This window comes from Lissotriton vulgaris, chromosome 1_2, assembly GCF_964263255.1.
Source record: "Lissotriton vulgaris chromosome 1_2, aLisVul1.2, whole genome shotgun sequence".
Taxonomy (NCBI): Eukaryota; Metazoa; Chordata; class Amphibia; order Caudata; family Salamandridae; genus Lissotriton; species Lissotriton vulgaris.
The window spans coordinates 346,076,338-346,100,143 of NC_141686.1; the positions used below are offsets into that span (position 1 = coordinate 346,076,338).

Sequence of the window (23,806 nt, forward strand, 5' to 3'; positions counted from 1 at the left end):
ACGGAGGGAACATATCCAGTGGCCACCAAGTCTGCCAATCTGGCTCTGTGTCACACCCAAAGAAAAGTACTTTGGACTTGTCGGAATTGCACTTAAGGCTGTTTAGATGGAACCAATGAAAAACAGCCCCAAGGCAGTCCCGAATACTCTCCCCATCAAAGTCACCTCCTCTCTTACAAGAGAAGAGGAGCTGGGTGTCATCCGCGTAGGATACGATCTGGGCACCATGCGACTCCACCAACGCCGCCAACGGGGTCATAATGATGTTAAAGAGGGTCGGGCTCAAAATAGAGCCCTGAGGGACCCCGACTCCCAGAGGCGGCATCACGGCGGAATCAGGCGGGGCCCAGATCGTTTGCCGGCGGCCGGCTAGAAAGGAGGAAAACCAGTCGAACACCGTCCCCCGTAGGCCTATCTCGAAGAGTCTAGCGAGAAGACCATCATGGGGAACGGTGTCGAACGCCGCCGACAGGTCTAACATCACCAGCATGACTTTGCCCCCAGAGTCCAGAACCCCTTTAATGGTTTCCGAAACCTCCAGGAGCGCTGTCTCAGTGCTGAGATGGGGACGAAAGCCCGATTGGGTGGCATGCAGGATCTCATTAGATTCAAGAAAATTGGAGAGCACGCCTTGAACGTGCTTTTCCAGAATCTTCGTGAGGGCCGGCAGCAGAGAGATGGGCCTATAATTAACCGGGGCCTTCGGGTCTAGGCCAGGTTTTTTGAGTAAGGGAATCACCATCGCCTGCTTCCAGGTTTGCGGGACCACACCAAGCCTCAGCGAAAGATTTAACAGCGGGTTAGCCAGCGGGTTGATCACCTCCGCGACTTTCGCAAAAAATTTAGCAGGGCATGGGTCAAGGGGAGAACCCGATTTTAAATTGCCCATTAGAGCCAGGGAGTCCGGAGCAGAGATTGGAGGAAACACGCTCAACGTCGCCCCTGGCCCGGCCTGTGGCAGTGTGATGATATCAAGTTCAGTCTGGCCCGCAGACACTGGTACCAGGAATGACTCCTGAATGCGTTGGATCTTGCTCGTGAAGAAGTCAGCAAGGTCCGTAGCCCAGGTACCAGATGGTTTTTGGTCCGAGGTGTTAGACCAAGGGGAGGTGAATTCTCTCACAATGGAGAAAATCTCCTTGCAGGAGTTGGAAGCAGCATCAATTCTCCTGGCTAGATAAGCTTTTTTTTCCAGGCGAATGTCCCGGTGATAAGCCTTAACCGCCGTTTTGTAGGTCAACTTGGCAACAGTATCATATTGTGCCCGCCAGGCTCTTTCGGCTACCTTGCACTGCTGCCGCGTAGCCGACAGTGCAACGGTAAACCAAGGCGCAGAGACCCGTTTCGGTGTCGGGCGAGATGATACTTCCGGGGCAAGATCGTTTAGCCTGTCCAAAAACCAGTCCTGCATGGTCTGCAGATCCCTGTCTAGATCGCCTGAAAGGAGGCAGGGGTGGGCCACAGCTGCCTGAGCCAGCATCTCTGGGGTTACTCGGTGGAATGCCCTATGGACACGACCCTGTTGATGTGCCGGAATAGGCACTGATTTGGCTATGCCCTTGATCACAAATTTGGCAAGAAAGTGGTCTGACCAAAGGACAGGAGTAATCTCTATACCCTCGAGAGGGACAGACGAGAAAACCTGGTCGAGGGTATGCCCCTTCTCGTGCGTAGGCTCCTGAAGGTAAGGGATAAGCCCCAGCGGGGTCAGCGCCTCAGAGAGTTTGGTGGCAGCCGGGTCGGATGGATCATCCATCCGAAAGTTGAGATCGCCTGCCTTAATAAAATGTTCAGCTTTCAGGGCCAACTCCGCCAGCACCAAATCCAGATCTTCAAAGAAGGTGCCGGGTGCACCAGGTGGCCTATATACGAGCAGTCCCTTGAAGGATTGGTGGGGCGATAGAGTGATAGAAAAGGCTAGGGTCTCCGAGCCTCGGATGTCAATAGCTGGCAGAATCGCACAGGGGGTTCCTTTCCTGACCACTAGCGCCACTCCACCTCCCCTTCCCTTGGCTCTATCCTTTCTGAAGATGTTGTAATCAGGCGGGATTGCCATAGCGACGTCAGGGTTAGAAGAGTCACCCCACCATGTCTCAGTAAGCATGAGGCATAGTGGCTTCTCTATATCGAGAAGCTCATAGATGTGCTGCGCATGTTTGCATGCTGACCTGGTGTTTAATAGCATGCAACCGAAGCCCATACTTAAGGTGTTATTGCTCGGCCGTGAAAGGAGCGAGCGGGTCGGGCGCCAGCCACAACCCGGGCAACGGGATTTCCCATGATGACGACCGGGGAAAACAGTGCGACAGCCAGAGCCATGAGGATAGAAAGAACGAAGTTCGCTAGGGGAATAGCGCAAAACGGGGGTCCCAGGGGGACACATCCCTGGTGGTAGAGTCCCACCCGCCGCTCCGCCCGCCTCCGGGACGCTGACGGGCGCAGACGGGCTGACTCTGGCTGGACTCCGGCGAAGACGAGGCGCGTCCGCTCAAAACGCGTCCGCTATCGCGGAGTAGGGCTGTTATATTCAAATTAGACTTAAATTAATAAACACTCTTACTGGAACCCTGAACTTCTATTGTGTCTATAATTTTCTATACTCACTTATTCAGTTATCTGACTGGTGTTGTTGTATTCTTCATTTGGGTTTTTATTGAATTGTTGTTTGGCTACTTAGATGGTGACCGTATTCTGCATTCTTTAATTAATATAATTCTTTTCCTGTTTATTTTTAAGGTTATTCTCAACTGGTATTCACCTTATCCCTTTTGTACTACTCAGAAGTTTTATTCTCATCTACATCAAGGTAAGTATCGATTTAAGGTTTCACACAATTTACATTGACTGTAAGTAACTATATCATGTTCCTTTATGTCACTTAGCTTTGGTTCTATTGTCTTTCCTCACAACAGGTGCTCGAACTGTCAGCCGCTGGACCTCGACGTTTCTCCTCTCTGAAACGGGTGTCTCCGAATTTTGACTACACTCGATTTTTAACTGCTCCTTCGATAATGCGTTTTTGACTCAGGTAACCTTCTCTGAAAACTCTGACTAAAATAACTAAACTAAGGCACTTCTTTGGATAATCTCCGCTCTGAAACGATGCTTCTTCACAGGCTCGAATCCTCGGTGAAGTGCGCAGCTTTCATCTAGCGCGCGCCTCACCTGAGCCTCAAGGGATAATCAGATCAACAACTAGACAGCTGAGCGCGAAATAGGCGGCCATCTTGGAATGCCGATTTCGCATCAGATCAGACCAGGAACCCGTAGCCAGTCTAATTCTTCTGCCCCAAGGCCTCTTGTGTGTAATTGACGCCACCTGGGTTTGTAGGGTTCTGACAGTACCCTCCAACAAGGTAGATTCCTTCCGTCTTGGTAGGAAATTGTTGATAAAATAATCTTATTAACCTGGGAGCATGGACATCTTCATCTTTTTCCCCAAGATCACTCCTCAGGGCCATATCCTTTCCAATCCCACCAGATAATACAATTGTCCTTTAGACCATTTTGAATCTAGAATTTCTTTTACCTCAAACTCGATTCCTGTTTCTAATTGAACTGGTTTAGGAGACAATGATTCCCATAAATTAGCCGGGGCTTTCTTCAACAAGGAAACGTGGAGGGCAGCGTAACTCGATAAGTTACTTAATTTATCTTTTCCTCCACTGGATAAGGACCAATGAACCTAGGTTGGAATTTTCGGTTTCCTTTTAATCTCAGATTCTTGGTACTTAGCCAGACTCGGTCCCCTATTTCAATTGGAGGACCCTCCCGTCTCTTTCTGTCAGCATAAGTTTTATACTTGTCCTTTGCCAGTTCTAGGTTTTCTTTTGCACTCTGATGAATCTGCTCTAAATGGGACACTATTTCCTCAACTGCTGGGACTGATATATCGGTTTGTCTGATAGTTGAGTTCGGGTGTCTACCATAATTCATGTAGAATGGTGAGTAACCTGTGGACACATTTATGGCATTATTGTGGGCAAACTCCGCTGCCTACAAATAATCTGACCAATTCCCTTCTTTCTTTAAAAGAAATAATCTTAAATACTGCTCTAACTCCTGATTTACCCTCTCAGTCTGGCCATCAGTCTCTGGGTGATAACTGGTGGAAAATATCACTTCAGAACCTAATGAACAGAAATGGGAAAGGAATTGTGTTCCCCTGTCAGAGATTATAATTGTTGGTATCCCATGTATCTTCACAATTTCAGAACTAAAATGGGTAGCTAACTGTTTAGCATTCGGGACCCCGTTTAAAGCGGTGAAGTGTGTCATTTTGGTGAGAAAATCAACTACGACTAAAATGGTGTTGTAACCTTGACTAAGTGGTAAGTCTGTGATAAGATCTAATGTTACGGGGTGCCAGGGCTAGGGTGGAGTGGGCAATGGCTGAAACAGCCCTTTTCAATGCCTGCCGTTCAGATTTTCCCTGAGCGCAAATTTCACAAGTCTTTACATAATCTTCAATTTCTTTAGACATTTCTGGCCACCAATAGTGTCTTTTGATTAGTTCCTTTGTCTTCGCCTCTCCCTTGTGTCCTGCCTATTTAGCATCATGACATTCTTTGCATAATTTGTCGCTGTAACTACTTGGTGGGTATAAATAAGGTTTCCTGAAAATATTGCAATTGACGAACGATTCTTCTGCCTTCTTTTCCTTTCACCCAGTTTTGCATGGCTTTCAAATCCATCACTTCTGAGATACTTTTTTCAAGATTGACTGAAGTAGTGGCTCCAATTATCTTGTCACTTGGAATGATAGATTGATTTTCCAAGGGAGTTTTTTGATTCTCCGTATCTATCCGAGATAGGGCATCTGCTTTCCCGTTTTGTGTTCCTGGTCTGTAGGTGATTATGAAGTAGTAATCCACAAAATACAATGACCATCTCAACTGTCTAGGGGTAAGTGTTCTGGCTTTCCTCAAAAATTTCAGATTACGATGGTCCGTAAACACTGTCACTTGATGCTGTGCTCCCATGAGATAATGTCGCCATTCCTTAAAGGCATCTTTTATTGCCAATAATTCCTTCTCGGTGATGGTATAATTAATTTCAGCAGAGTTCAGTTTTCTTGATCTGTAGGCGACTGGATGTAGTTGCCCCGTTACCTTGCTCCGTTGAGATAGAACTCCTACAGCTTGATCCGAGGCATCAGTCTCCACGTAGACAGGTTCAGAGGGATCCGGATGTTGTAGAATCGGGGCCGAAGTGAAATCCTGCTTCAATGCATTAAAGGCTTCTTCAGCTTCCTTTGACCATTCAAACTGAATTCCTTTTTTCAGCAGCTTGGTGAGCGGTAAAATCTTTCGTGAAAATTCGCTGATGATTCGTCGATAGAAGTTTGCGAACCCTATAAAGCTCTGAACTTCTTTGACACTTGCTGGGGACTTCCAACTGATCACTGCTTCAATTTTCTGTTTGTTCACAAGTATTCCATTAGGTGAAATGACAAAACCCAGAAATTCTACTTTGGACACATTGAACGCACATTTTTCTAGTTTCACAAATAGTCGATTGTCTTTTAATTTTTGTAGAACCCCCTTGACTTGATCTTGATGTTTTTCCATATCAGAGGAATAAATAAGGATGTTGTCAATGTATACTATTGCACATTGATCTATGTACTCCTTCAGGACGTCATTTATAAAATGTTGGAAGGCAGCCGGGGTGTTGCACAACCCATAGGGCATGACCTGGTATTCGAACAATCCAAATCTCGTCCTAAAGGCTGTCTTCCATTCATCGCCTTCACGCATTCTAACCAGATGGTAGGCTCCTCTCAGATCCAGTTTGGTGAATATCTGAGCTCCTTTAACCTGATTCAGCAAGACTGAAATAAGGGGCAATGGATACCGGTTCTTCTTGGTAATCTTGTTTATGGCTCGGTAGTCGATACACGTTCTCAAATCACCTTCCTTTTTTGGCACAAAAAATAGGGGCGACGATACAGGGGATTGTGAGGGTCGAATAAATCCATTGGCTAAGTACTTGTCCAAGTACTCCTTTAGGTGTTGGTGTTCTTTTTCCGTTAAAGCGTACACTCTACTGCAGGTTAGGTTAGAGCCAGGTTCTATTTCAATTTTGCAATCGTAAACTCGGTGGGGAGGAAGTTGTTCTGATTCCACTTCATTAAATATTTCTTCAAATTCCTTATACTCTTCTTGTATGTCCTGAACGTCGATGACACATATTGACTCTCCGGTTTGGCACAAAGAATAAGCTGGGTTTGATTCTTGTGAGGTTCCGTGACAATTGTAAGTGGTGTTTTCAACCCGCCCGAATATGGTCGAGTCTGGTATCTATGAACCGCAAATGACGAGTTTAGTGGGTGTACGCATTTTCGCTGTGCTAGCCTAAACCGTTTGTCTGTTTCGTGGGTTTCTTTATCTGAACCAACGGGTTCCATTTTAGATACAGCATCCATTTTGTTTCTTGCCCTCAAGTAGCCAGCGAACGGACACTGTCCGCTTCGTGACCCTGGGATTCCCAAACTCCTGCGGAAGACACGTGTTCCTTTGAGGACGTCTTTATGATGAGGGGGATGACACTGCAAGGCAGATGACCCCGCTCGAGGCTCATCTTGCCGTACCGGTCTATTGTCTCAGTTGTGCATTCATTAGGCACGTCTCCTTTGATCCCTGCAATCGTGTTTTCTGATAGCACCCCCTTACACTCTTTTCAATCTGTTTGTTATCCTAGTCTTCCTCTGCACCTGTTTCTGACTCTTCCCTGATTCGTTTACAGCCGAGCGGAATGCACTAATGGTGGGAAGATGTACTTTTACAGTTGGGAACTGGCAATGTTACTGTAATTATGTTCCGGGCCCTGAATACATGAAAGCGACCCCCTATGAAATTTACTGTGGGAACCGGATTGTAACCTTTTGTTTGCCATGTTATCTTATGACGAAAAACTGTATAAAAGGAGCGATCCACAGATTAAATTCAAAGCAGTCTCCTTGAGCATACATGCTATGTACTTCTCGTGACTTCTGTATTCCCTGCAGTAAATAAACCTCGAATCTTTGACGCCGAAGGAAGTGTCCCGTGTCTGTCATTTGTACGCTGGAACAGGTAACCCACGAAGGTTTCAGGTGTTATCCCTGGCACCGCTGGGTCTTAGGAAAACCCAGTCCTTCAGTTGGCGCCCCTAGTGGGGCGACATCAGCGGTACCGGTCCAAAGCCCGACGATCGTGAGGAACTTCGTGTGAAATCTCCGAGGGAAGGTGCACCCCGCTTCATCGATCCTGTTGTCGAAACAAGTGGCCCGAAGACTTTTCCCGCGAAGATCCCCGCCTCCTGACGGCTGCGACGGACCGATGCCCTGACTGTCGACCTGTTTTGGCGCCTGGCGTAGTCCTTGGTACAGCGAGACGATTGACGGGCATTCCTGGTGACGCCATTGTTCTTTGAGTTAAGTATTTGTGGGTCGCTCCCAGAATCCTTAGTTTTTGTGGGTGCTTAGTTGTTGCATGGTTCCATTGCATTTGTGGTTCTTCGTATTTTGTTCTTAGTTGTTCTATTTGACGTCTGCAGTCGCCAAAAACCGAGGGTTTTTGCATTTTTGCGGGGACATTGTAATCCAATAACCCTTGACGTTTGTGAAACTCGGTTAGTGTGCACGATGCCTGGCCGTAGTACTTTGTTTAGCTGCTTTAGAGGTTGTGGTGCGCATTCCCGATTGGAGGACTCATGTCCGATACCTCCAGTTGGAACCCCAATTTATGAATTATATAGTCGCCATGGTGTGGGTCCCATCACATTCAATGATTGTTGGGTTCGTTACACTAAAGATGACGGTGTCCTTAGTTGGCCACCGCACGGTAGTTTTGAGACCCCGATTTTAGATAATCTTGAAGCTAGATTGTTTCAAAAGAAAGCAAGGCCGGCCATGTTTGATTCCTTTCGGTTGTGGCGTAAAGAAGCCAAGCAGAAGGAAATCAAGCAGCTTAAACGTAATAAGAGAGAAGGTATCGTTACAACGATGAGAAATGCAGAGCAGTTTCAGCGAGACAAAGAAGAGAAGGAAAAGGAAATTTTTGATAGATTACAACGTATGACAGTGGATAAATGGTATCCCGCTTTACCGACTGGTATGGATAAGAAGGGGGAGGAAGCAGTAGAGGACCCTTTGTTGTCCTATCTACTGAAGTCGCCACCTCCATATGCACAGGATATCGCAGTTCCCGTGGTTCCCCCTGTTCCTCAACCTGCTGTTCCGGCAGCTGTTAATCAGCCTGTCGCTGGTCCGGTCTTTGCGAACCCTTCTGTCCCTATTCCTCTACCTGCCACTGTCCCCACTGCTCCACCGTCTATACCTTCTCAAGCTACTGTTCCCGCTACTTCCACTATAGTGGTTACTCCTACTGCTCCTGCTCCTTCTGTTTTTGGTCCTCCTGTTGTTACCCCTTTACTTCTCTCCTCTTCCCCGTCTGTTCGGCGACGTATTCCTAATATTGTTGCTAACTTTTACTCTCCTCTTGGACCAATTCTTGGGTCTGCTGATTCTGATGCTCCCCAAAGACGAAGTCAGCTTCCTGGTGGTAGGGAACGTGATACGCTATCCAAAATGGCGAAAAATTGGATTAGGTATCCCCTTAAGAATCCTCCACGCATAGTTGTTGATACTTTCTCCCAATTTAATGAGCCAACACAGAGATTCGTGTTTGAAGAAATATTCAAATTCTTACGTGATGAAATATCAGTTGACGCGGCAGATGATGTAATGGCCGCTGTAACTGAACTTCAGCTTCAGTTTTCGAGTGGTATGATTGTGGGTAGTAATGTTCGACGTGCTGTCGAGCATCTACTATCTTTTCGTCCCACTCTAATACCTCGTGCATTGTTTAAAGACGAACATGAGGAATGGATGGCGACGCCTGGTCAGTTTCCCATGCGTGAAGTTCCACCAGTGTATATGCCAGGTAACCCTGGTGCTGCTACTCCGGTCCTGCCACACTTTCAGAGAGTTTGGATACACCTCCCATGGAAGCGATCGGAAGTTTTGCAGGTAAAGCAATCTTTGCCTGACCCACGCAAAAATCCTGCAGGGTACTATAAAGAATTGTCCCAACTAGTGGATGCTACGATAATGAATCTTGCCGACATCGACTTGTTGTTCGGCAATGTTGTACCGCAACCGGTATGGGCGAAAAGACGTCATGAAGATCATGCAGCTGAATTAGGTGGTGATTGGGCTGCACTTACAGCCGCGGACGGTTAGCAGGTTGGTGGGGCTAAGCCTGAGCAGTTAATTATGGCTTTGCCTCAGAGAATTATTACATTGATGAAGACACTTATGCCAGCAATGAAAATTAACTGGGATAAATTGTCTGCTTGTAAGCAAAAGAAGGACTAGAGTGTCTCTGATTTCTTTACGAGATTTGAGGAGGCATTCATCGATCATAGTGGTCAAGATATGGGCACTGAGGGAGGCCAGAGATTGTTTGTGGATACATTTGTGTCGAATTTGTTGCCCGAACTTAGCAACAAATTAAGAAATTCAGAAAGTGCATGGGCTGTTTCTACTTCTGCTCAGATATTGGCCATGGCTCAATATTATGAAAATAGAGAAAAGGAGGAAAAAGATCGTGCAGATAAAAAGACAAAAGAGCTCAAAACGAAGGTTTTGTTGCAACAAGCATATCCTCCGCGCTCGAATCAAAATGATTCTCAGCAGCGGAATAGATCGCAACCGCAGTCAGCTAGGTCACAGTCGCGAAATGACTCTCCTTCGCAGAGATCTATGCTTGGGTACAATCAGTGTGCCTATTGTAGAGGTGAGGGTCATTTGAAATTTGATTGTCCGGTTTTGCGCGATCGCAATAATGGCAATTCGTCTAGAGGAGGTCGTAGTGGTCCTCAACAGACTTCGCGAGGTAGAGGTCGTGGTGTTACTCAGAATCAAAATGAGCGTTCTAACAATTCCTCTGATTCCAATAATTGTTTCGATCATCGTGGGTCATCGTTAGGTAGATCCGCACAGTACAATGTGGACGATTTTTACATCGAGCAGGGTACTGATGACGGTAATTACTAGGACAGCCATAGACAAAGAGAGGGAGTAGTATCAGTTCCGGTTGATCAGAGAGGGCCTTACGTCGCAGTTGCCACATCGGGCGTAGTTGAGCCTTTTCTGTTGGACACTGGTGCAGCGAAAAGTTCCATTATGTATTCAAAACTCCCTGGCGCACCTTTGTCTGGCTTAACAAATGTTTCCGTTGGATTCTCTGGCGCCCCTGTTAGCAATCCGGTTTCTCGCCCTCTGCCCCTCACAATCGGGCCTCGCGAGCTGAAAGCTCCTTTGATTTTGACTACTGGTTGTGGTGAAAATCTTTTGGGCCTGGATTTTTTGAAACGTTTGTATGCAACTTTGTATTGTTCTCCTGCGGGAGTAAAGCTTACATTGGGTGGGAGAGTAATCTCTCCCATGTACTTGTCAGTTGATAAGCTCCCACCGGAATTGAGTTCTCTTCCTGCATCTTTGTGGGCAACAGATCCCAATGACGTGGGCCTGCTTGACATCTCCCCTTATGTTGTCCAATTGAAATCAAATGTGCGATTACCACGTATTCCCCAGTATCGTATCTCCCTTGATGGTGAGCGAGCGTTGTTGGCGATCATCTATGACTTGATCGAGAAAGATGTTATCGAGGAGACTCGGGTAAACATGTGTAATAGCCCTGTGCTACCCATTCTGAAACGCACTGATCCATCTAAGCCTCCTGTTTATCGTTTTGTCATTGATTTACGGGAGGTGAATAAAATTGTGGTTCCTCAGTTCCCTGTGGTGCCTGACATTACGGCTTTACTGGCTCTGATTCCAGCATCTGCGTCCTGGTTCTCAGTGATCGATCTGAAGAATGCTTTCTTTAGCATTCCGATTGCTGAGGAGAGCAGGGACCTCTTCGGTTTCTCTTTAGGTGGCCGCAACTTTAGGTTTAAATGCGCTCCTCAGGGCTATTGTGAGAGTCCATCGATATACAGCCAAGCCCTGAAGAGTCAACTTGATGCGTTTGTGTTACCGGCTGGTGCGGCCTTGATCCAATATGTTGACGACTTATTGGTGGCTGCGGACACACGAGAAATTTGCAAGACTGCTACGGTGTCTTTGTTGCAACATCTCTGTGACTTACATCACAAGGTGTCACCTTCTAAACTGCAATATTGTTGCCAAGAAGTAACCTATCTAGGTCACTTATTGTCAAAGGAGGGAAGAAGGTTGACCCCAGAGAGAATTGCAGCGATCGCTCGGATGACTGTGCCAACAACTCAGAGAGATGTGCGTGCCTTTCTAGGTATCACGTCATACTGCAGGCAATGGATTCCAAATTTTTCATTGCTAGCGAAACCATTGATAGCCCTCACGTGCAAGGATGTTCCAACTGCTTTGCCATGGACGGAAGAGTGTCAGAAAAGTTTTTCTGAACTGCGTGATGCGTTGTGTTCGGCCCCTGTGTTAGGTACTCCTGACTACAGTAAGCCGTTTACATTATACGTTCACGAGAGGGAAGGTTGTGCGTTGAGTGTTTTGACGCAGCAATTTGGCGGTAAGCAGCGTCCATGTGCATATTTTTCCTCGACCTTGGACCCAGTAGCTAGAGCATTGCCGAGTTGTTTAAGAGCGACAGCGGCAGCCGCGGTGTCCATCCGACAATCTGCAGGATTGGTCATGGATAATATGCTTACGGTGATGGTTCCGCATGCAGTTGATACTCTCTTGAATCGTACGAAAACCCAACACTTGACGATTTCAAGGTTGTCTGGTTATGAGTTGACGCTTTTGGCAAGTCACATTCAAATAAAGCGCTGCAATGTCCTAAACCCGGCGACTCTGTTGCCAATCAATATGGAATCAGACGAGGTACCACCACACGATTGTTATTTGCGAACTGAGGAAGAAACGAAGGGTTGTGTTGACCTAAAAAACACTCCATTGGAAGAACCCGATGGTACTTTGTATGTGGACGGTTCGTGTTTTAAGTTGCCGAATGGTGATGTGACGACCGCGTATGCTGTGGTAACGTTGAGTACGGTTGTGGAAACTGCGAGACTGAATCAGAATTCTGCACAGGCGGCAGAGTTAATTGCCTTGACGAGAGCGTGTGTTTTGTCGAAAGGAAAGAGAGTGAATGTGTTTACCGACAGCCAGTATGCTTTTGGCGTCGCTCATAGCTTTGGACGATTGTGGAGAGAGAGAGGTTTTATGACATCGCATGGTACGAAAATCCAGCATGGATAGCTTGTGAATGATCTTTTAGACGCACTTACATTGCCCAAGCAGGTGGCGATTATTAAATGTAGTGCGCACCGTAAGGTGACGGATGATGTTGGTCGTGGCAATGCGTTTGCTGATGAGATTGCTAAGGAGACTGCGAGAAATCTTGCAACTAGAATGTATGCGACGAGCTCGGTAAGGTGGCCTGCAGAAACTGGTATGTGTGAGGACACTATTGAAAGTGTGAAAGCGATTCAGAATGAGGCCACCGAGACTGAAAAGACCAAGTGGAAGGAGAGCACTGGAAAGTTGGATGCGAATGGCTGTTGGATTGATTTGTCGGAGAATCAAAGGTGGATGTTGCCGTTTGCATATGTGCTAGCTGTTGTGACCATGGCACACGGTTTGTCACATATTAGCGCGAAAGGTATTTGCAAGTTGTTGTTCCCCGTATGGAAGAATGATGGTATCGCTAAGTGTGCTGAGAGATTGGTCAAGAATTGCATGATATGTATGATGTACAATCCGGGCAAGGGCACTCCTACACCCCCTGGCCACTTTGCTCCTCCTACATGTCCCTTTGAGGTAATTCAGTTGGACTTCATCCATATGGAGCGATGTAATAACCTGAAATACGTTTTAGTTGTGGTTTGCGCATTCTCCCAATGGATCGAAGCTTACCCCCTCAAAGACAATACTGCCCTGTTCACAGCGAAAGTCCTACTGAAGGAATACTTTCCTCGGTATGGAATGCCACGGATTTTATGGTCTGACAACGGAAGTGAGTTTGTGGGGAGTGTGATGAAGAGTGTGTGTAAGGGCCTAGGAATTACACAAAAATTCCACAGCGCCAACCATCCCCAGTCAGCAGGTTTGGTTGAGGGGTACAATGGTACTCTAAAACTAAAACTCGCAAAGATTCAGGCTACGACTGGTCTGTCGTGGCCCGATTTTTGCCTCTGGCTCTTCTGTCAACTAGGGCGACTGTACACTCTCGAGTAGGGCTCAGCCCATATGAGATTGTGTTCGGCCGTCCTGCAAATATTTGGGGGGTTCCTAGACCCAGTGCATTCACAAATCTTGAATATCCAATGCTAATTGATTACCTTCATGATCTGACTGCTAAACTGAGGTTAATTCATCAACAGGTCTTTGAAGCACTGCCGGCGCAGACGGAGGGTCCAGGCCACCAGCTCCAACCCGGAGACTAGGTGGCTACCAGGAATTTTGGCCGAAAGCGAAACCTCGAGCCGAGGTTTATTGGACCCTTCCAAGTGCTCCTCGCCACGAGAACCGCTGTTCGTTTGGAGGGCCGCAAGCATTGGGTGCATGCCACCCACACCAAAAAGGTACCGATACCTTTACCAGCGGACTCGTGGGTGAGGACAGGCATCGCCGCATCTGAAACCGAAGCTTTGCCGAACTTTGTGCCGTTCAGTGACGCTCAGCCTGTGGGAGATACTTCAGTGCAGCCAGATAACTCTGTTGAACCTTTGTCATTGGAGAATTCAAAACCTGAACTATCGTCTGACCGACAGGACTCTGTTCCATCATCCGACCAATTGTTTGAAGAGCAGACTCGTCCTGGAAGAAGCAGATATTTTCTTCGTTCCAATACCAGAGACAAATAAATGATTTTTGCTTTTTTCCCTTTTTGAAATTCACGTTACCCCCATTATCATCTTGAATATTTTGAATAATCGTGGTTTCTGTTTGTATTCTGAGTTCTTTTCCACACATGTGTGTTTTCTCCACAGCTAGGAGATTTTGTATATATTGTTTGATTAAAAGAACCTTACATCCGGGTTGACCGTAGGGCCGTGCGGGTACTTCCTTCTGTTTAGTAGGTCCTGACACTAGGTCGGAGGCCGTCGATTCCTAGAAACTCCTGGGGATTGACAATTGCTACACAGAACGAAGTGCGTCAAGAACGTTGCGGACGGTTTTAGAGGATGGCATTTTCAAAGTTGTCGGAAGTGGAAGAGACTCAAGCGCAAAGATCCGAACTGCATGGGGTTGTACGTACCAAATGCTTTATGTTTCAGGTGTTCCTACTGTTCCTAACTGTTTCCTCGTTACTGGTGGGTGGAGTGTACTATGCGATACAATCACTATTGCCTTCTGTTTCACCTACCCCTTCCTCTGAACCAAAACCTACTTCCACTGTTTCTCCTCATTCTTTTCACATCTTACCCCAACACGAGCAGGTTAGACGTGCGGAATTTATGAACAATTCCTTCGTTCAGCTCCTTCATTGGTGATGAACACTACGAACTGTTGGGTGTGTGGGTTAATGCCACATACCACTGATAGGGGAATTCCGTACTTGGTCCTTCCTTACAGTTCCCAGGGTTCAGCTCGAGCATTCCAAACAATGTTTCGTAGCGCACTAGATTCCTACCCCCATCGAGAGCCACGCACTGCAGATCATGGTCCTGGCCCGTACCACAAGCCTTTGGCAAGAGCGATTGCCGATTTAGATAGGGATATCTTCGACGCATCGCTTATCCCAGAAGAAGAGGTGCGAGCATACAGAGATCTGAGTGAGGCTGAGTATAGCATGTCAGTGGGTGATCGGCAGCTTAAAAGCTCGTCTCCGATCTGGATCGTACCCCATCTCGGTAATTTCTGCCTGAAAGGTCTTGGCCGAAGCCCGCGAGCTCAGCTCGGGAGGAGTGCCTGTACCGAAACGTATGTTTTGCCGACGGCCTCTTCCCCTGTTCTTCTGACTGCCAAGGGTAATTACTTTGTTTGTTATGACATCGCATATACATGGTTGCCTCGTGACTTCTCAGGCACATGTTATATTGCGAATTTGTTGCCGCCGACCTTTACTGTTGGGTCGGATTATCACAAGACCCGAGTTGTGAGAGGCGTGGTTAGCGAAGAGGACACTGCCGGTCAAGAAGCAGGAGACTTCTTTAAGGGTTTCTTGCCGTTTTGGGGACCTATGATCAATAGTAGGAACCTGAGACAGTTGACCCGAGTGGTGGAATCGACCGCTAATATCACTGCAAGTGCCCTTGGTAACATTACAGCAGAGCTTCAGGCGGACAGGCTTATGACGTTACAAAAGCGTATGGTTCTAGACATTGTCCTTGCAGATAGAGGTGGAGTGTGTAAGGTGATCCATTCGAGTTGCTGCATTTTCATTCCTGACAACGCTCCAACTGTCTATCAAGCCATCTCGAAGTTGCATAAGATCTCCGAGTCCATACACGTGGACGTAGGTGATTGGACGCTACTAGGGTGGTTTTGGGGCCTGATGTCGACGTGGGGTTGGAAAATACTGATGATCATTGGGGTTGTTGTAGCATTTCTGTTCACGTGTTGTCTTTGTGTACAGTGTGGTCCTGCCTTATGTGGCCTATGTGCTACGACGTGTATAAGACGGCCACCTGTTACCAAGGAAGCACTAATGGATAGAATAATGTTGCAGCAACATATGGATGGTCTGATGAATATCGAGATCGATTCCGATTACGACTAGTGCTTGCCTACATGAGGGCAAAAGGAGCGTCTGAGGTTCCGTGACAATTGTAAGTGGTGTTTTCAACCCACCCGAATATGGTCGAGTCTGGTATCTATGAACCGCAAATGACGAGTTTAGTGGGTGTACGCATTTTCGCTGTGCCAGCCTAAACCGTTTGTCTGTTTCGTGGGTTTCTTTATCTGAACCCACGGGTTCCATTTTAGATACGGCATCCATTTTGTTTTTTTGCCCTCAAGTAGCCAGCGAACGGACACTGTCCGCTTCGTGACCCTGGGATTCCCAAACTCCTGCGGAAGACACGTGTTCCTTTGAGGACGTCTTTATGATGAGGGGGATGACACTGCAAGGCAGATGACCCCGCTCGAGGCTCATCTTGCCGTACCGGTCTATTGTCTCAGTTGTGCATTCATTAGGCACGTCTCCTTTGATCCCTGCAATCGTGTTTTCTGATAGCACCCCCTTACACTCTTTTCAATCTCTTTGTTATCCTCGTCTTCCTCTGCACCTGTTTCTGACTCTTCCTTGATTCGTTTACAGCCGAGCGGAATGCACTAATGGTGGGAAGATGTACTTTTACAGTTGGGAACTGGCAATGTTACTGTAATTATGTTCCGGGCCCTGAATACATGAAAGCGACCCCCTATGAAATTTACTGTGGGAACCGGATTGCAACCTTTTGTTTGCCATGTTATCTTATGACGAAAAACTGTATAAAAGGAGCGATCCACAGATACAATTCGAAGCAGTCTCCTTGAACATACATGCTATGTACTTCTCGTGACTTCTGTATTCCCTGCAGTAAATAAACCTCGAATCTTTGACGCCGAAGGAAGTGTCCCGTGTCTCTGTCATTTGTACGCCGGAACAGGTAACCCACGAAGGTTTCAGGTGTTATCCCTGGCACCGCTGGGTCTTAGGAAAACCCAGTCCTTCACTTGGGTTCCTTTGTGATTCCCAAAACAATTTTCCAGGCAGTAATTCGAATTCATTTCTATGGTTCTAGCACTCCAATTAATCGTCGGATTATGCTCGGTGAGTCAGAGAAGACTAAGTATCAACTCAAATTGGGGAGCATCAATCAAGTTGAATTGGATCTTTTCTTCATGTCCATCACTTGAAATAAGATGAATTACTTCTATGTGACTCACTATTGGACCAGAAGTCAAGTTGGTCCCATCAACGGCTCTGACTGGTTCACTTTTTGGATTTTTTAATCAATTGAATTCCTGCTTTAGTGGCAAATTTCAAATCACAAAAGTTTCCTCTGGCCCCTGGATCTATCATTACAGAAACTTCCGTCATTACTATGTCTCTGAATTTAATCTCCATTGAGATTAAATGAGGTGCCGCAGACTGCAAGGTGTTGGCAAATCTATGTTCCTTGGGAGTTTTTTCTTGAATCACACCCACCTGTTCAACTCCTCCAACAGGTGGTGCTATTAGTTTTCCTTTGGCTCGAAAGTTGTTTTAGGTTTCTTTCGACAATTTCTCACAAAATGGCCTCCCGACCCACAATACATACACAGGTTACTAGATCTTCTTTTCTCTTTTTCTTCTTTTGACAAGGGACTATGTATGGTTCTGATCTGCATAGGTTCCGGGCCCGATTCACCGCCATATCTTCAGTTATTTTCAGACCTAACTCTGTCAAACCTGGGAACCGTTGGTCTAAAGTCTTTTCTTTTCTCACCTTTCCTTTCTCCTTGTCGAAAATCTATTTCTAGTACCAGATCCACTAATGCTGAAATCTCAGTCGGTCTATTTGGTATTCCTGCTAACACATCCTTTAGCTCATCCTTCAAACCTCGATAGAAAACCGCCGCTCTCTTGCTTTCCGGCCAGTCGGTCTCCACCACAAGTTTATTACACTGAGCCAGATAGGACACTACGTCCCGATTTCCTTGTTTTAAGTCAAGTAGCTCGTTATCTACCGCTTGGGATATTCTTCTCCTGTCGAAGATTCAAAGAAACTCCTTTTTAAATTCTTCATAATTTCGTAAGATTGTGTCATTTCTGGTTACGAAGAGCAAGGACCATGACGCTGCATCTCTGCTTAGGTACGACAACACGAAGGCAACTCTAGACTGCCCGTCAGGGAAAATTGAAGGGCGGCACAGGAAGTGTACATTGTGTAATAAATATTTGCTCCTTTTGTGAGTCTCCGCTAAATCGTTCTGGAGCGTTCTAGAGCGGCTAAAGGAATGACTGGGGACAACGAGTGGATTATTTGAGTTGTCATCCTATTTGAACACTCTGATAAGGAACCTTGTGCTTGTCCTGGACTAAAAGGTTGTCTAAACCTTTGTGCCAGTTCGGCAGTTTCTTTTCTGGAAATTACTATCTCCGACCTAAGGTTTTGATTTTCCTCTCTGACTGCGCTTAACTCCTTTTGAATGGTGTCTAGAATTGCTCCTAAACCTTGTAAATCTAATCCTTCTGCCATCTCTGTTCGGGTGCTAAGTGCAACTTGGGCACTTCACTCTGTCAGATCTGAGAAAACTCTGTTATGTTTTGCCGCACAGGAACACAGATGCCTTGTCCCAAATCCCACCTGACAACAACCCAGAGCTCGATTTTCACGAGAGTCTAAATTATTATCTTGGGTCTTGGGGGGGGGAAGGGGGATATTGGATAAAATAACAAATGGAGAAGAGACTATCTGGGCTGGTTCCATTCGCCCAGTCCGTCCTGTAGACTGTTAAGTATTTTGAACCTATGGGAAAAAAGATTATAATATTATCTGTTTACTTCCTACTCTAACACTCTCCTAAATTATTGCCTATTCTCTTATTGCACCTACCATTTGCCTCCAAGAACTAGCCTCTCTTCTGCTGCTTGCATTAGGTACTGGTTTGAACTAATTATATTCCACTTCGTTAATGGCTTCTTGGTGTGGATTCTGTATGGTCTGTTATCTTCCTAATGACTCTCTCTTCTTAGTCTGATAACTCCTGTATATTCAAATTAGACTTAAATTAATAAACACTCTTACTGGAACCCTGAACTTCTATTGTGTCTATAATTTTCTATACTCACTTATTCAGTTATCTGACTGGTGTTGTTGTATTCTTCATTTGGGTTTTTGTTGAATTGTTGTTTGGCTACTTAGATGGTGACCGTATTCTGCATTCTTTAATTAATATAATTATTTTCCTGTTTATTTTTAAGGTTATTCTCAACTGGTATTCACCTTATTCCTTTTGCACTACTCAGAAGTTTTATTCTCATCTACATCAAGGTAAGTATTGATTTAAGGTTTCACACAATTTACATTGACTGTAAGTAACTATATCATGTTCCTTTATGTCACTTAGCTTTGGTTCTATTGTCTTTCCTCACAACAGGTGCTCGAACTGTCAGCCGCTGGACCTCGACGTTTCTCCTCTCTGAAACGGGTGTCTCCGAATTTTGACTACACTCGATTTTTAGCTGCTCCTTCGATAATGTGTTTGTGACTCAGGTAACCTTCACTCAAAACTGACTAAAATAACTAAACTAAGGCACTTCTTTGACTGGATAATCTCCGCTCTGAAACAACGCTTCTTCACAGGCTCGAATCCTCGGTGAAGTGCTCAGCTTTCATCTAGTGCGCGCCTCACCTGAGCCTCAAGGGATAATCTGATCAACAACTAGACCGCAGAGCTGAGCGCGAAATCGGCGGTCATCTTGGAATGCCGATTTCGCGTCAGATCGGACCAGGAACCCGTAGCCGGTCTAATTCTACTGCCCCAAGGCCTCTTGTGTATAATTGACGCCACCTGGGTTTGTTGGGTTCTGACACACAGCTAACACCCTTGGAAGAAGAAAAATAATAACTGTCAGGTAATTATTGTGAACTGGGGTGGCGAAGTGAGCTAAAGACCGATGATGGATTTAACCCAGATCTGTGACCGGTGGTGAGTGTCTGAAAAGTTTCAGCGCTCCGTCCATCATCTCCTACTGTTTGCAATGTTTCAAAGCAGCCTCAGTTTCCTTTTCCCCTGTTTTTTCTTTCTCTATTCCCTCTCTGTGGGTAGTGCTCACTCTGGCCTATGGCAGCGACTCACTTAGAGGGAGAGACCCCATGGTCCTCGATAACAGTCACCTGTATATACAGGCAAATCTTTCAGCTTCCTCGCAGTTGCCCGCAGCTCAAATCAGGCTAGAATTTTGGCTAAGAAAGCAGTCGAACTCAAGAATGGCATCCTTTGTCATCTTCTGTCACAAACTAAAACACTCTAAGGTAAATTCCATCAATTGCTTCATGTGGGACGAAATATGAAAGAAGCCACGCTTGCTGTTGTGTAAACATCTCAGTGACACTGTCGAGCAACTAAGCCTGGTGGAAACATGGTCAATATCTGTTAGCCACGATCAATTTAGGAAAACAGCAATAAAATCTTTCAAAATCCTAGCATCAGTTGAAGACAGGGCTATTTTAGCTAAAAGGTCACATTGATGGCTGGTGCTAAACAGCTATACAATCTGAAACCTCAGCAGTACCAGGGGGAAGCACTAAAACGGAGGATAAAAAAGAAATATTTTATCTAAGTATTACCGAGGTGCACCATCCATAGGTTGTGCACCTTAATCTGGACTTATACAATGAAGCCTTCAAATAGCAAATGGGAATGTATCTCAAGGTGTCTCCTTACTCCTCGACCAAATTTCGCGAGGAAAGTAATCACTAACATTCGGAGCCCAGACGCCGTGCACCCTCAGTACGTATAGCACCTGATGGACCTCTATCCAGAACATAAGTGACTTTGCCTCATTACTGACAACAAAATTTAGTGAAATTTCAAGCCCAGCTGTATACTCATTCTGGAGAATAGAAATAATAGAAATAATATAAAGACCTTGTTAAATTCAGTAAAATAAAGATGAAGGGTCCTTGTTGTAATGTACATGTAGGATATTTATTCTTGAGATTAGATAGAAGGTACAGCATTCAGGTAGGAATGTAATATGGTAAGAAACCCCACCGGGAGCAGATAACTTCCTGCTCAGCCTCCAGGTAACTGATAAATCCCTTGAACAGCAACAGGTAGAATCCTGGATGACATCACAGAGACATGACATAGACAAGCAGACACTAACACTAAGGAGGGACAAAGAGAGAGGAAGAGCACAAAGAGAGAGGAAGAGCAGGATATAACACACCTCCCCCCTTCAATTGAAAAAATGAATACAATGAAACAGAAGAAGGCAGAAGCAGAAAGGCAGGAGAAAGAAAGAACATAAATGCACAAGAAATAAACACCCTCTTCAACATGATGGAAATAAGAGTATCAAAGGGGAGCAGACACAAAGGTTGTACAAGCACCGTAAGCTAACAAAAGAATGTAAGCTTAAATGAAATGAAAACTGAACATCTCAATACAAATGAGCAAAGGTACAGTATGGCTCAGTACCGTAGATAGAAACTGAAATATCAACTCCTCAAATTCGAATATTTTCTATTCCTCTAAAATAAAGCACAATAAAAATGAGCCCAACTTCTCAAAGTAAATACATGAACTCCTCTAAACATAGAGCACAGTAAAAGTGGTTCATGACAAAACGGCTCTTCACAGAACATGCACAACTTCTCTATCAATAGAATAAAAGTAAGCCCATGCAGCTCCTTACAGTAGGTAACAGAAAATCAGCAATAAAACAGAGCCCTGTGGCTCCTGACAGTAAATAGATGAACTCCTCTAACCATAGAGCACTATAAGTGGTTCATCTGAAATGACAATAAAATTGAGCCCCTATGGCTTCTAATAGCAAGCACATGAACACCTCTAACAATAGAGCACTTTAAAGTGGTTCATAACAGAAATAAACATCAAAATTGAGCATCACTCTAGCTCATCATCACTAAGAATGAAAACAAATTGGAGCACCTCAACATAGTTGAGCACATAAATGACCCCAATAAGCATAACGCCTACAAATCATCACCAAAATGAAAGCAAATGAGCACCTCAACAAAGGTTGAGCACAAACGTGGCTCCAGTAAAGTAGGCAATAATAGAATAAATTATTTCAAAATGTATCACTTGCAAATCCACACAGAAAAGAACATGTAACAGCATACATACATAACCTAGAAACAGAGTTCTAAGCATTGAGCATATAAATAGATATTTAGCACACCACAGTACTTAGAAGAAATGCACTCAAGGGTAAATTACAGCGCAAACTACACATTGCATAAATTAGGAAATATGCAAAATTGTTCACAACATCTTAAACATAACAAATCAAAATAATAAAAGTAGTCACCGTTGTCATTTGAATGAAGGGAGACACAAACAGCTCTGTAGAAATGTCCATGGGAAAATGTAAAGAAAATCAAACAGTACCTTGTTGGAGAACACAATTTTTTTTTCAAGGGAAATAAATAAATAAATAAATCATGAAACTGCAAACACCGGTGAGCGATCTCTCACCCGGGTTACAGATCCAAACGTAGTGTAATGTCAGAAATTAATGGTGTGCAGATCAAGTTCCAATTCTCGAAGTCAGGCATGTAGACAGACTCCCAAATAGTGTAGAGCCAAGCGCTGGCATGTGAATTCCAGCCCAGTTTGCAGAGTATGCTCAGGACGTGGTTGGCAGAAATAGGCATCAGGTCTCAGCGTAGGCCACACGGCAAGCCAAATAACAAGTAGAATAACCGTCTCTTCACTTAAACTGCTAGTGCACAACCTCCAAGGTACCGAAACATGGAGTTCACACAGATTGATGCAGGCAGACTTTAATTTTAATTGCAGGTTGTAACGGTCCCAGTTAGTAGAGCTTTTGTAAACAGGAGACCTTTAAACAGCAGGTTGGCACAAGTTGCGCAGGCAATAAACTGAAGTCACAAAGTGAGCTGACAATCTTTTAAACAGCAGATTTCAGAAATAGCACAGGCACACTTTCATTTAAACAGGAGTTTGCAGAAGTAGCACAGGCACACCTAGGACAGACAGCAGCAGCCACGTTACTCACGTAAAACGCTGACTCACTAGATGAAAACAGGGAGTCCTTTACGTTTTTTCTAGTGCCAGATGATTTAGTAGTAGTATTACTTCAGCAAAGGTTATTCCAATGCTCTGGGTTGAGACTGTCCGTTGGAACCAGACACCGGTGGGGCACCCAGACGCAGGAAAGTAATTTTAAACGTTTCTCTTCTTGTCTTTGGTTGCAATGATGATCCCACCCTCGTCGCCAGTGTTAAATTCAGTAAAATAAAGATGAAGGGTCCTTGTTGTAATGTACATGTAGGATATTTATTCTTGAGATTAGATAGAAGGTACAGCATTCAGGTAGGAATGTAATATGGTAAGAAACCCCACCGGGAACAGATAACTTCCTGCTCAGCCTCCAGGTAACTGATAAATCCCTTGAATAGCAACAGGTAGAATCATGGATGACATCACAGAGACATGACATAGACAAGCAGACACTAACACTAAGGAGGGACAAAGAGAGAGGAAGAGCAGGATATAACACACCTCCAGTTGCTGTTGCATTTGAACTTTTGAACTTTTTATTTGAGACTGCGAAACAGACCTCCACTATCCGGCCTTCACTGCACGACCACTCACACCGCCAAGGATTTGTCAATCCATTCTTGCCCTGAAGAAGTCGCGTCGGCTGTTCGTTTTCTTCTGTTGAAAAATAAATGAATCCGACAAACAAGACTTCTGGACATCACTATTTGTGCCTTTACAATAAGTTTGTTGTTCTCGCACATTTGTAATTTATGGTGCACCTGTGCTTTTTTTCATTACATATTGACAATGTATATTGCGACAATAAGCCTCTTCGATAACAGTTGGCCCCCACACGTATCAATGATGACATAAAGTACAGCTTCTCACTCTGGCTCCAGTACTGCCACTCCTTCGGTCAGTACGGGCCCCAATGTGAGCCGAAGCAAAGGCTCACGTCGCCAGAAGGATTGAGAGACCGAGAGTGTCCCTCTGAGCCCGCACCCGCCAAGACAGTGATCCATGTTACCTGGGGGCACAATCCCACTCTCCTCTCCACCTTCAGCAAACTGGTCCTTCCGTGTAGAACTTTCTCAATGGGCCTCAGCGGCTCAGCCTGGCAGCTCAGCTCCCCCGGCCAGCTGTGTT

General features: G+C 45.3%; 1 protein-coding gene across 3 annotated transcripts in view; it reads left to right on the forward strand.

The window, feature by feature from the left end:
• LOC147736741 (uncharacterized) overlaps positions 1-23,806 on the forward strand; it is a 252,304-nt gene that overhangs the window by 212,190 nt on the left and 16,308 nt on the right. For all 3 annotated transcript variants that reach the window (XM_086953456.1, XM_086953455.1, XM_086953457.1), the window contains exons 4-7: positions 2,737-2,806; positions 2,913-3,028; positions 18,882-18,951; positions 19,058-19,173. The gene's annotated coding sequence lies outside the window, so the exon portion shown is untranslated. The remainder of the gene's footprint in view (positions 1-2,736; positions 2,807-2,912; positions 3,029-18,881; positions 18,952-19,057; positions 19,174-23,806) is intronic.